This window comes from Triturus cristatus, chromosome 3_2, assembly GCF_964204655.1.
Source record: "Triturus cristatus chromosome 3_2, aTriCri1.1, whole genome shotgun sequence".
Lineage (NCBI taxonomy): Eukaryota > Metazoa > Chordata > Amphibia > Caudata > Salamandridae > Triturus > Triturus cristatus.
Genome location: NC_140584.1, coordinates 19,956,681 through 19,970,777, shown reverse-complemented (window position 1 = coordinate 19,970,777; position 14,097 = coordinate 19,956,681). Strand labels below are relative to the sequence as shown.

The window sequence follows — 14,097 nt, the reverse complement described above, 5'->3', positions numbered from 1 at the left end:
GTGTGGTGTGCTAATTAGCACCTAAGGTGACTAGGAACTTATCACAACAGCACCGTCTGAATATTGTTTACATATTGACACTGTGCTCTTTAATACAGCCCATAACTTCTAATAGATGTGCATGTCACTCAGGCCCAGTCACCAATGTTTGTTGTATGATTGTATTCCTTATTTGCTACTGTTAAAACTGCAATGTGCTTTGTCCTCCGTGGAAACCTTTTTTCTCTTTCCCCCATGATCATCAGCTCTGGCCGTCTGTGTCATTTATATTAGAGTTTACTTTGGAATTCAGGTAAACTTTGCTATATATTTGTGAGTCTAAATTACAAGTGTCATAAAGGTAAAAGATAGTTTCTAGTGTGGTTGTCTGCTTGAAAAGTGAAACATGATCGTATATTTGGAGACAATTTCTGACTATTTAGGCAATGACAGAGAATTCCACTATTAGTCCTGGAAATTTGTGACCACGCACATTATTGCAATTATTCAAATCTGTTTGCAAAGCATTTCTGTATTTGGAATAATAACAGGTCACAATGCCAGTTATCTAGACAACAGGTATTACAAATTGAAACTACCTGCCATAATACCTATTTTTCCACCGTGACAGAACCAGAGGTGTTCAAGCCAGGAAATTAATAGAGTAAGCCAGATCAGAGCCGAGCTAAGGGCATGGCTTATCCCTTAGAGGTAAGGCATAAGTCAAGCCAAGTGAATATTTGATTACCTGCCCCTCACCTGCTGACTGTGGCATGTGTCTTCTAGCTAATGCCCTCTGCTCATTGTATAATGTCTGTGATACTGCCACAAGCTCTGAACAGCCGAAATGCTTCTCAGAAGGCCAAAGAATGCCCAGACCGAATAACAAAGTTTCACAATGAACTAAACAGATTCCTGGGTAAGGCCTGCAAGACTGCCAATAACCCTTTCGCTGCCAGGCCTTTTCCCCTCCTGTGCCACGCCCTTTTTTGGCTATTTGGGATAATGCGCGCTGAGGCCCCTGTAACTTTTTGACCACATAAGGTATCCACGCCAAATTTGCGTCCTTTTCTTCCAACATCATGGGGATTCTAAAGGTACTCGGGGTTTGTGGATTCTCCTAGAGGGGTTACAGAAATGAGCCAAAATACAGCAACATTTTGGGTTTTTTCGGAAAAATGGGAAAAACGGGCTGCAAATGAAAGCATCTGGGTTTTTTCCTGCAAATGTTATCAAAAAAGGGTTTGTGGGGTTGAAATCACCATTTTCCCAGCTTTTCGGGGATACCAGACTTTTGTCAGAAACCCAACATTTTTTACACAGTTTTGGCATTTTTCTGGGACATAGCCTATTTCCAGTTAATGGCAGAAATGAGTACAAAAGCAATAATGGATCCTGGAAAGCTATACATTTTCAGGTTTGCAGGGCATTCTGGGTAAGGAAACGTTGGGGGATCCACGCAAGCCATACCTCCCTGGAATCCCCCGGGTGTCTAGTTTTCAGAAATGTGTGGGTTTGGTAGGTTTCCCTAGGTGGCCGCCGAGCACCGGGCCAAAAACCCAAGTGACCCCCCTTGCAAAACCAGGTCGTTTGGAGATAGGCAATTTTCATGTCGCCTCACTACGTTTTGGGCCCTTGCCTGTCGCGGACACTAGGCCTACCCACGCAAGTGAGGTACCATCTTTCTCGGAAGACTTTGGGGAACGCGGGGTGGGTAGAATTTTGTGGACTCGCGCAGATTCCAGAACTTTCCATCACAGAAATGTGAGGAAAATTTGTTATTTTGGACACATTTTTAGGTTTGCAATGGATTCTGGGTAACAGAACCTGGTGAGAGCCAGTCAAGTCTCCCCATCCTGGATTCCCCTCGGTGTCTAGTTTTAAAATATGTACAGGTTTGCTAGGTTTGCCTACGTGCCAACTGCGCTAGGGCCCAAAATCCACAGGTATGCACATTGCTAAAAAAAAGGCGGCGCCCAGTGGGCTTTCTGCCGCCCTGGGGGGGAATCGGGGAAGGGGGTTTCATCTCGATATGCCCCTAAAGGGGCAGAAAGACTATGGCTAATTTTTGTGGGGGTGGGGGCATTGGTATGACCATTTTGGGCAGCCCCCACCGCCACGCATAAAAAAAGCCTGCGTACTCGCTGGCGCCTAGTGGGCTTTCTGCCCCCCAGGGGGCAGATCAGGGGCTGCTGCCGCCAACTACCCTCCCAGGGGGGCGGAAAGACTGGAGTTTCTCTGGGGGTGGGGTGGGGGGATTGTCATGCCCATTTTGGGGAGCCCTACCACCAACACTAATAAAACAAAAACATCCATGGTTTCTAGTGGCCTTTCTGTGCCCCCCAGGGGGGCCAAATTGGGGGCTACAGCTCCCATCTGCCTCCTGGGGGGCAGAAAGACTGTCATTTTTGTGGGGAGGGAGGTTGGGGGCATTGGCGTGCCCGTTTCGGGCAGCCCCCACCCTAAAAAAATAAAACTAGAAAGTAATCCCTGGTATTTAGTGGGCTTTGTGCCCCCCGAAGGGGCAGATTAGGGGCCAATGCCCTATCTGCCCCCCGGGGGGGCAGAAAGACTGTAGTAATTGGGTGGTGGGGTGGGGGCATGGGCCTGCCCGTTTTGGGCAGCCCCCACCTCTATTTTTCAATTTTTTTTTAATTCCCTGGTGTCTAGTGGGCTTTTGGGGGCCAATGCCCCATCTGCCCCCCAGGGGGGGCAGAAAGGCTGTAATGGTGGCGGGTGGGTGGGGGCATTGGCGTGCCCCTTGCGGGCAGCTCCCACCCTAAAAAAAAAGTAGAAACGAATTCCCGGTTGTTAGTGGGCTTTCTGCCCCCCCGAAGGGGCAGATTAGGGGCCAATGCCCCATCTGCCCCTCGGGGGGGGGGGGGGCAGAAAGACTGTAGTAATTGGGGGGGTGGGGTGGGGGCATGGGCCTGCCCGTTTAGGGCAGCCCCCACCCCTATTTGTATTGCTAAAAAGCTTCCCTGGGGTCTAGTGGGCTTTCTGCCCCCCCGGGGGGGCAGATTGGGGGCCAATGCCCCATCTGCCCCCCAGGGGGGGCAGAAAGGCTGTAATGGTGGCGGGTGGGTGGGGGCATTGGCGTGCCCCTTGCGGGCAGCCCCCACCCTAAAAAAAAGGTAGAAATGAATCCCTGGTTGTTAGTGGACTTTCTGCACCCCCTGAAGAGGCAGATTAGGGGCCAATGCCCCATCTGCCCCCGGGGGGGGGCAGAATGACTGTAGTAATTGGGGGGGTGGGGGCATGGGCCTGCCCGTTTTGGGCAGCCCCCACCCCTATTTTCATTGCTAAAACACTTCCCTCGGGTCTAGTGGGCTTTTTGCCCCCCCCCGGGGGGGCAGATTGGGAGCTAATGCCCCCATCTGCTCCCCAGGGGGAGCAAAAAGACTAAATTTTGCCAAACTTACATGGGGGGAGCAAAGGCCCTTGCCCAAGGGGCCGCTCCCCCATTCCTGGTGTCTAGTGGGTGGATCCCTGCTTGGGGATCGCCCTCCTGTGGCGATCCCCAAGCAGGGATCCACTGGGGAGGGGTAGCATTGGAAAGGGGAGATTCTCCCCTTTCCAACGATACCTCACCCGTCTTTGTACGTGCTCAGGGGGCTGAGATAGCCCCCTGAGCACATAGAGAGTGAAACCTGAAATGAGCCTCTTGGCTCATTTCAGTTTCACTTTCACTGTAATGACGTCGGCGCAGAGAGATCTGTGCACACCAAGGAGAGGGTCTTACCCTCTGCCCTTTGTAATTCAAGTTAGCCCAACATCCCCACCAGATTTGAGTGTAGGCTGCCAGATGTTTGAACCCCTGCTGGTGCTCAGATACAAGGCCCTGGTACATGTCTTGGGCCCTTATGTTCTGTCCCAGAGATGCAAACTGAACCATGTCCAATTGCTTTGGGAGCTGAAACCTTAGCTAATATTCTCACTGTCCCTTTGGCTGTAGGTAAAAAATCTCGAAATTAGGCCAGTGTTCTCCTTTCTCTCTTTGGGGGTCCTATGGGTGACTTTGTCTCTCCTGGTGCTTATGATCCAGCGGAAGAGGTGTAAAATGTTATACATTCACAATGTCACCTAATGAATCATAAACTAAATTATAATACAAATAAACAAAGTGTTCGAGGCATATGAGCTGCAGATTACACACTTTTGCATAGATCGCCATCTGGTGTTGGGCCCGGATGTTTGCAGTTTGTTTTTCCTCTTGGAAAGTCTTTGGAAGTCACGAGGTCGGTGACTCCTCCTTTGGATCGCATTGCGCATGGGCTTCGGCTCCATCCTAAGATTGTTTTTTTCCGCCATCGGGCTCGGATGTAATCTTCACGCTCCGGTTCCGAACATTTTCCAGTTCGACGATCGAAGCGGAATCCTCACCTCACATCGCGGTATTGTTTCGATCACAATCTCCTCAATCAACGCACCTTCTCATCGACAAATCTTCGGTTCCAGTCGTCGACGGCGGCCTTCGGGCCTACCCAAGCTCCGGTCCCGGCTGATGGAAAGAACTCCATTCAAGAAGTGCCCTCGATGTGGGTCCAAATTCCCCCACACCGATCTTCATGAGGTATGCAACCTCTGCCTCTCCCCTGAACACGAGGCTCGAGACTGTCCGGCCTGTAAGTCTTTCAGATCGAAAAAGACTATTCGGGACCGAAGAGCCAGACGAAACATGGCACACTCCTCGACCTCCGTTCCAGTCGATATCTTCGGAGACGACATCGAAGATCCGGGACAGCAGCGCCCCGAAGAGGACCTCGTCAGTGCTTCCGAGGCCGACGACTCAGATGTGGAGGACATCACTCCAGCGCAGAGGGTCGTGAGTACTATACCCCCCCACACACCCGCGCCAACACCCAAAAAGGCTTCGGTCACGCCTTCGCCTCCAGGCCTAGGCAAGACCAGAGACACTGCTTCACACACCCCACCTTCGGGCCCGGTGAAGAAGCCAAATAAGCCTTCCGGCGGCTCGGGCTTGAGCCAGCCTGCCAGCGGTGCCGAGAAACACACTTCGGCACCGAAAAAGAAACCGGCCTCTACCTCGACACCGAGCTCCGCACCGAAGCCCTCGGGGTCGAAACCCAGCGCTTCCGTACCAACGCCATCTTCGGTACCGACCAAACCCCATAAGGCCCTCGCCACCGACACTTCCAAGCCGAAGCCCACCTCGGCGCCGACCAAGAAATCGGAGGTTCCCAAGCCCAGTGCTAAGCAAACTGGCACGGACAAGCCTAAAAAGTCATCGGCCCCAAAGACTTCGGCGCCGACGGACCAAACACTGTCACAGGAACTATTTACACCGGATCCCTTACAAAAAACTCTCACCAGGGATCCAAAAACTGGACATTTGGCACTCTCTTCCAAAAAGAGACATTTGGACAAACCGGCTCCGCCTCCACCTCCAAAGAGGAAGGACTCTGCTACCTCCCCTTTCAGAATACCTTCCCCACCTCCTCCACCCTCTCCATCTCCGCCCCCTCCGCCTTCTCCAACCCCCACCTCATAGCTCTCCGACCCCGTCTCCAGACGATGATAATCAGGGGGACCCATATCACGATACATGGGATGTGCCCCAAGACCCCACCCCTACAGGATCCCCAGACCCATGGGACGACTACAATAACCCAGATATTCCCGACGTCCCACAAGATGACCTTTACCCTTCCAGGCCATCTCCACCGGAAGACTCATTAGGTTTCCACCATCTACTTCAAAGGGCGGCACACTATCACGGGGTAAAGTTGCACACTGACCCAGTGGAGGAGGATTTCCTCCTCGACACATTTTATACCACACATAGGTCTACCTCCATACTACCTATGCTTAAGGGGGTGGTAAAGCATGCGCCAGAGGTTTTTAAAGACCTAGTCAGGGCCAGGGTCATTAACCCACGCATAGAAAAGAAATACAAAGCTGCCCCCACAGATCCCGCGTATATCAAAGGGCCAGCGCCACTAGATTCCCTAGTGGTTTCTACTGCACGAAAAAGAACAAATTCCCAGGCGTCAGGCGAAGCACCACCACCTGACAAAGAGTCAAAGATACTGGACGCATCAGGAAAGCGCACTGCGTCACAGGCAGCCAATATATGGCATATCGCCAACACCCAAGCGCTATTGACCAGATACAATAGGGCACATTATGATGAATTGGAAAGCATAATGCACCACCTCCCTGAAAAATATAAAACTAGGGCCAATGAATTAATTCAAGCGGGTAAGACAATCACTAACACCTCTATACGCTGTGCCTTAGATGCAGCAGACACAGCCTCCAGGGCCATTAATACTAGCGTCCTTCTCCGTCGCCATGCTTGGCTAAGAATATCAGGATTTAAACCAGAGGTACAAGCCTCCATCCTTAATCATCCCTTTGACAAGGAACACCTATTCGGCCCGAAGGTGGATGAGGCCCTCGAAAAAATGAAGAAGGACACTGATACGGCAAAGTCCATGGGAGCCCTACAGTCACACCATCCTAGGCGCTCTTTTCGCCGCTCTTCCTTTCGGAGTACATCTAGAGGCTACTCCTCAGATAACGCGTCCACTTCCTACAAATCCCCTACTCAGTCCACCTTCACAAGGGGCTATCAAAGAGGCGGCTATAGGGGCAACAATAATAAAGGCAGAGGCAAAACAAATACCGCCCGCTCTGCCACACCGCCTACCCAATGACTTCCCCCCGCTCCCTCCAGACCATCCCACTCCGGTCGGGGCAGACTTCAAAATTTCCTTCATGTCTGGGAGACCATCACCTCAGACAAATGGGTGACTCAAATTATTAGATCAGGATACTGCCTGGAATTAACATCTACCCCCCCAAACATTCCACCCAGGCAACGCCCAATGTCACGAGAACATTCCACATTACTAAAGCAGGAGGTAATCTCCCTCCTACAAAAACATGCAATAGAACAAGTTCCCGTCAATCAGCAAAATTTAGGGGTCTACTCCCTATATTTTCTAATACCAAAAAGGGACGAGACTCTACGACCTATTCTAGATCTCCGGCCCCTAAACACATACATACACTCAGACCATTTTCACATGGTAACGCTTCAGCAGGTGCTTCCGCTCCTCTCCCAGAACGACTTCCTCACCACACTGGACTTGAAAGACGCATACTTCCACATTCCAGTACACCATGCTCACAGAAAGTACCTCAGATTTGTAGTGGACGGGCAACACTACCAGTTCAAGGTGTTCCCATTCGGAGTCACAACAGCACCACGGGTATTCACCAAGTGCCTAGCGGTAGTGGCGGCACACCTCAGAAGACAGCACATTCACGTCTTCCCATACTTGGACGACTGGCTGATAAAAGCCACTTCGTACAACTAATGTGTACACCACACCACCACTACAATCCAACTACTTCACCAACTAGGCTTCACGGTGAACCAACAAAAGTCCCAGCTAACACCATCCCACATTAAACAATACCTCGGTGCCACCATAGACACCTCAAAAGCAATAGCCTACCCCAATCCGGCCAGAATTGCAAGCATTCAGGCTTTGCGACAAAGATTCATACTTCAACACTCCCTTCCAGCAAGAGTGTTTATGCAACCGATAGGGATGATGGCCTCTTGCATTTTCATAGTGCCTCACGCAAGACTCCAGATGCGTCCTCTCCAAGAGTGCTTAGCGCGCCAATGGAACCAGGCCCAGGGGCAACTGACAGATCTGGTGTTGGTAGACGGTCGTACCCATCGCTCTCTGCAATGGTGGAACACCACAAACCTTTCCAAACGTCGACCGTTCCTGGACCCGGTTCCACAAATAATACTAACAACAGACGCATCGCTCTCCGGCTGGGGAGCTCATCTATTACACCTCACAGTGCAGGGCACATGGACGCCGCAACAAAAGTTACTCAATATCAACCATCTGGAGTTACTAGCAATCTTTCTAGCCCTAAAATCTTTTCAGCCACAGATTGCAGGCAAGGCAGTCCTCATTCGCACAGACAACATGACGGCCATGTATTACATTCAAAAACAAGGCGGCACACACACTCCACAGCTCTCTCAATTAGCACAGAGCATATGGAGATGGGCAATTTCACACAAAATCTTTCTCCTAGCCCAACATGTCCCAGGAGTCCAAAACACCATGGCAGATCTGCTCAGCAGACAGACGCAACAGATCCACGAGTGGGAACTTCACCCGCAGGTTCTTCACCCGTTCTTTCAAACGTGGGGGCATCCACAGATAGACCTATTCACCACCCACGAAAATAAAAAATGCCCAAGCTTCGCCACCAGATACCCACACCCATTGTCCAAAGGAAATGCGATATGGATGAACTGGTCAGGCAAATTTGCGTACGCTTTTCCACCTCTCCCACTCATTCCATTAGTGGTGCGGAAGCTACAACAGCATTCCCTCACGCTGATCCTAGTAGCTCCAACATGGGCTAGACAACCGTGGTACACCACGCTGCTGGAACTCTCGGTAGTACCACACCAAAATCTACACCTCTCACCATGCCTCCTAACCCAGAACCATGGAGAGATCAGGCACCCGGACCCAGCTCAGCTCAACCTTGCGATCTGGCTCCTGAAATCCTAGAATTCGGATACCTAAACCTTCCCCCTGACTGTATGAACGTCATCAGAGAAGCTAGACTACCTACCACTAGAGCCTGCTTCGCTGCCAAGTGGAAAAGATTTGTTGTTTATTGCCATAACAACACAATCAATCCTCTAGACGTGTCTATACAACTCATCATATGCTACTTACTCCACCTACAAAGGTGTAATCTAGCATATACCTCCATTCGGCTACACCTCGCAGCAATTGCAGCTTACCTACAAAACATGCAGCACCTATCACTTTTCAGAGTACCTGCCATTAAAGCCTTCATGGAAGGCCTAAAAAGAATAATTCCCCCCAGAGTACCACCCTCACCTGTGTGGAACTTAAATATCGTTCTCACAAGGCTAATGGGGCCTCCCTTCGAACCTTTGCATAAATGCGCACTGCAATTTCTCACATGGAAAACAGCTTTCCTTGTAGCCATCACTTCCCTTAGAAGGGTCAGTGAGATACAAGCACTTACCATACAAGAACCTTTTCTTCAAATGCACGAGAACAAGGTTGTTCTCCGTACCAACCCCAAATTCCTACCTAAAGTCATTTACCTTTTTCACCTAAACCAATCTGTAGAATTACCAGTATTTTTCTGGCAACCTCAGACTGTTGCAGAAAGGGCTCTACACACGCTAGATGTCAAACGAGCCTTACTTTACTATATCCAAAGAACACAACCTTTCAGAAAGACCAAACAACTGTTTGTCTCTTTCTCTCCACCACACAAGGGCAACCCCATCTCAAAATCAGGGATAGCTAGGTGGATTGTAAAATACATCCAGATTTGCTACCACAAAGCAAAACTACCGCTATCCGTTCCCCCTAAAGCCCATTCTTCACGGAAGATAGGGGCTTCTATGGCTTTTCTAGGGAACATCCCATTAGATGATATCTGCAAAGCAGCTACATGGTCAACACTGCACACTTTCACTAAACACTATTGTGTAGATATGCAAACCAAGTAACAAGCTAGTGTGGGCCAGGCTGTACTAAAAACACTATTTCAAACCACTGCAACAGATACCGGTGGTCGCCGCTAGGGTTGGAAACTGCTATATAGTCTATGCAAAAGTGTGTAATCTGCAGCTCATATGCCTTGAACGGAATATGCTACTTACCAGTATGCATCTGTTCTTGGCATGTAGAGCTGCAGATCTACACACGCCCACCCGCCTCCCTGGCTACCTGTATCTGTTCCAGTCTATCTTATTTAGATAAAACACACATGGGTTTCTTCACTGTTACTACTACGCTCCATCTTTCCCTGCTGGCGAAAAACAATCTGAGGATGGAGCCGAAGCCCATGCGCAATGCGATCCAAAGGAGGAGTCACCGACCTTGTGACTTCCAAAGACTTTCCAAGAGGAAAAACAAACTGCAAACATGCGGGCCCAATACCAGATGGCGATCTATGCAAAAGTGTGTAGATCTGCAGCTCTACATGCCAAGAACAGATGCATACTGGTAAGCAGCATATTCCTTTTGGGCCCATAAGAAACTCAACAACCACTTCGAGAACTTGAGGTCCTCCGATAGATCTGAATGCAATTCAAGATTTCATACGAACCTAGATCAATGAACTAATGCACCGCTTTCAAAAGTCAGTAAATAGGCAAGCCTTCAGTCAGAAAGGTATAACCTGTTCAACACCATCAGCCAATGATGTGAAAAGTGATCATCAGGATAGTTCAGCTCAGGGGAGTCAAGGTTTGGACCAACAGCATGTCACGTCCAGAAATGCAAGGGAAACAGTCAGCCAGCCGGCAAGAGCAGCACCAATAGCAGCAGTTCTCCCAAGAAATGAAGGTAGCCAGCCCTTTTACGATTCTTTCCACAGAGTAATTATACCTCAAAGTGTTTCAAATTCAATCTTCAATGTATCCTCTTCATCACTTTTGTGCATTTCCATTTGTTAGGAGCCATGGTGTGATCGTTCTCCTAGTTCAAATCATCAGGAACTCTAACAAACTATTTTTGTTTCCTTTATACAATGTTAAACTCCCTCGTGAATCGGAAGCATGCTGAAACTCGAAGCATGTTATAACTTGTACATCTGCACGCTCATTTCCATGCTCATTTGCAACAAAATTGTCACTATCAGAATAAGATATACCTGCATGGGAAAAAATATCCCACCCAGTGCCTCTGTCTCACTGCTTTAACTTGATATTTCCTGTTTAAATCTATTAAAAGAGAAAAAACTAAATACTAAATAATATTTTAGAGCTCACCATTTGGGGGGAGGAGTTGGCCTAACGGCTAGGGCGGTCGACCTCGAATCTGAGTTCTTGTCTCAGCAATGACGCTGAACATCCTCTGATTCTGGGCAAATCACTTAATCTCCCCGTGCCTAACACAAATGAATGTGTCCTCATGTAACGCAACTGGTGCTATGTAAAGCTTTCTGATACCCAATACCTTCGGGTCAAGTTTGCGCTATGTAAAACTCCGTAAAATAAAGAAATAGATTCAATCTCACAATAAATTACTGTAGTATCCATATTTATTACAATATATCCTGCAAAGAAACATAATTCATCATACATAAAAAGTACACTATTTAAAATACAACAGAATATTTTTCAGTACATTCGACAGACAGCATAGGATAACAAACCAATCTACTATGTGCAACCCAACAAAGAGAAATACAAATAACTGTTAAATTTCTCAATGCATGTGCAGTAAATTGATTGAACAATCAAATATTGATAGAAGAACAAAAAAGTTATTTCATGTCTGGTCTGAACAAACAGCCTACACGTGTTTTGTCTCTTAGACTTCCTCAAGGCTGTACGAACACTCACAAAAAATAATGCTAACAAACAAACATCAACAGACCAATAAAAAATGCGTTTCCCATATCGGCACCAACTCGGTTCACTGACATAAGTTCTTTTCTTTCCACGCCAGCCAGTGCAGATCTGTGAAGAGAGCTACCCTCTGTCATTTTTTGACAGGCTTTATTCGATGCTTTGTCAACTTTCTTTTGGCGTTTAGGTTTTCCTATCCTGTCCAAGAAGCCTGGATTCAAATCATGTGGTGCCTGTCACCGTGCTATGTCGGTGACGGACCATCACTTGGTTTGTCTCTGGTGCCTGAAGCCCGACCGTGATTCAAAGTCGTGCTCTAACTGCCAGGCCATGGCTCCAAAAGATTTGAGAGAACACTCCCTAAACCGGCGTGGTGTAGGACCATCCTGTCTAACCTCCATTCACCATACCGGACTCTGTGCTCTGCCGACCATAACCTGGTCATTATTCCCCAAATCTGGAGGGTAAGAGCTGGAGGACGCTCTTTTCGTGTCCTGGCACCTTTTCTCTGCAACACACTCCCTCTCTACATCAGGAATATCTAGAACCACTTGCCTTTTAAGCAATCTCTTATGGCATGGCTTTTCTCCACCTACCTATCACATGAGTGCATTGGCCTTCAAAAGAACATATCCCTGAGCTTTATTTCGCCAAACGTACTACTTTTTGACAGAAGATAGCCAACTCATTGGTAAAATTAGTTTAGAGGGATACTTTCTAGTTTCTGATAATGTTGCACCCAAGAAAGGAAGTGTACCGGTTCTTTGTTTGATAGAGGTGATGTATTCCATAATTTAGGTTCTTAAAACTCAGGTGGGCCCAGTTAAGGAAGATAAGGATGGGGTAGGTACACCACCGCACTGTAGCAAAGTCTGCTGTCCCTCCAGTTTGCCCTCCACTAATCGGTAGATGGGCTAAGAACGGGCACGTGTCCATATGAAACAGTGACAGGGAGTTGCCGCGTAGCGAGAAAAAAAAGAGGCATCAGTCAGTCCATAACACCCCTGTACCTCAGCATGTTCATGAATGTTCATGTTCAGGCATGTTCGTGCACTCAGTGGTCGGAGTGGGGGGGATCGGCCGGCCTTACTTCTTTAATTCAATAGATTTCGTTCCCCTACTTTTTAATTTTAACAAGAGTGACAGGAGTACAGAAATAGCCAAGGCCTGCGAGAAGGCTCGGCGTTTGGGGACGGTGGGTGGGCAGGACTCTTAGTTCTTGCCTAGAGAACACAAGGACAGTGTCCACTTCTGCTCTGCTGCTTCAGCCCCCCCTCCCCTCTTTCTTCTTTTTTCCCCCTCTGTTTCTGTCTAGCAGCTCCTCCTCACTTATTGAAAATGTGACTTCAAGAAACGGTTCTCACCCTCTCTTTCATCCTTTCGTTTATTTGTTCCCATGTGAAATGGATCCCCCCAAAAAACACTTTTGCTGGAAATGTCATCTTTTTCTGACATTTTTGCATTCCAAAGTGCAGCCTTGGGAATGAAAGGTTCAAAATATGAAAAATAAATAAATAACGAAATAAAGCAAGACAGAGTGGGAGCAAAGTGGACAGATTGATTTCATTCACACCCAAACACATTAGCACCACTTTACCGAGTTTTCCAGTGAAACGCTGCTTTTGTTTTCTTGTCTTTCTTTGAACAACATTGTTTTCCCCCGCTGGGGAAGTGCACCAATCCTGGAGGTACTGCAGTACCTGGTTGAGTGGATTGGAAAACAAAATCTGTACCTTGGCTCTGTGTTCAGGGATGTGGTCTTTTTAAACCATAGTGCTTACGTTTTGTAAGAATACAAGCATTGGACATTAAAACTGGTCCCTTCCTTGCCCTGTCGTCATGTCCTTAACTTTTCAGGCAAAAATACTCATTGATTTCTGAATAGTGACAATCGTGGCCTGCATGGCTCACAGGTGGAGGTGAGGACGTGCGGGGGTGTGGTGGGGGGTTCGTGCGGGGAGGGGGGGCGCGCGGGGAGGGTGGGGCGCGCGGGGAGGGGGTTTCAATAATAATTTCTTTTTAAAAACCTACCTTTCTGCCATGTCTTCACTGCTCGGTCTGCTTCTGCTTTCTTGCCTACGGCAGGAACAGGAAGCAGGTAGCCTCCCTTTTCTCCCCTAAGCCAATCACAACGCTCCAGTGGAGCTTTGTGATTGGTAGGGACACCGCCCAGCCAGGGGCTGTAGGGGATTGCATGTTCCCCATGTAGGCTGCAATGCAGCCTGCATGGAGAAGTGCAGAGTACACGTCTGGTTTGGGCACATGTCTTGTCTAGTGCGTAATTTGAATTGCAAATGGTGTTCCGTGGGGGAGAGGATGTGACACTATAGCCAGAGCTGCTGAATTTGGAACTGGGGAACCAGGTTCAGCCTTCATGACCAGTCTCCCAGACCACTCTCCTGAGGGAGCACATTCCCATGCTAGACCTTAGAAGGCCCTGCAAGACCTTAGAAGCCCAGGTGTCTTAGCACTTGCAGGTGGACCCTAGCGGTGGCAAGTGTGGGTTAACCTTGAAGGCTTGTCCAACACAATGCATGCTGAAGTTCACCTCCAGTCTTCTGGGCAGGCCTATGACGCGCCACACCCTAGGGCAACATTGACTCTGTCACTGAGGTCACAGGAAACCTGAGAAGGGCCAGCACTAGAGCGGTACGACTGGTGTGACCGTACAGGGCGCTGACTTTGGGTGGGGGCGTCATGTTTGC

General features: G+C 48.7%; 1 protein-coding gene across 7 annotated transcripts in view; it reads left to right on the top strand.

Annotated features, from left to right (window-relative positions):
• The window catches only part of ARHGAP32 (Rho GTPase activating protein 32), a 1,461,643-nt gene that overhangs the window by 1,253,715 nt on the left and 193,831 nt on the right, over nucleotides 1–14,097 (top strand). The window lies entirely within an intron of this gene.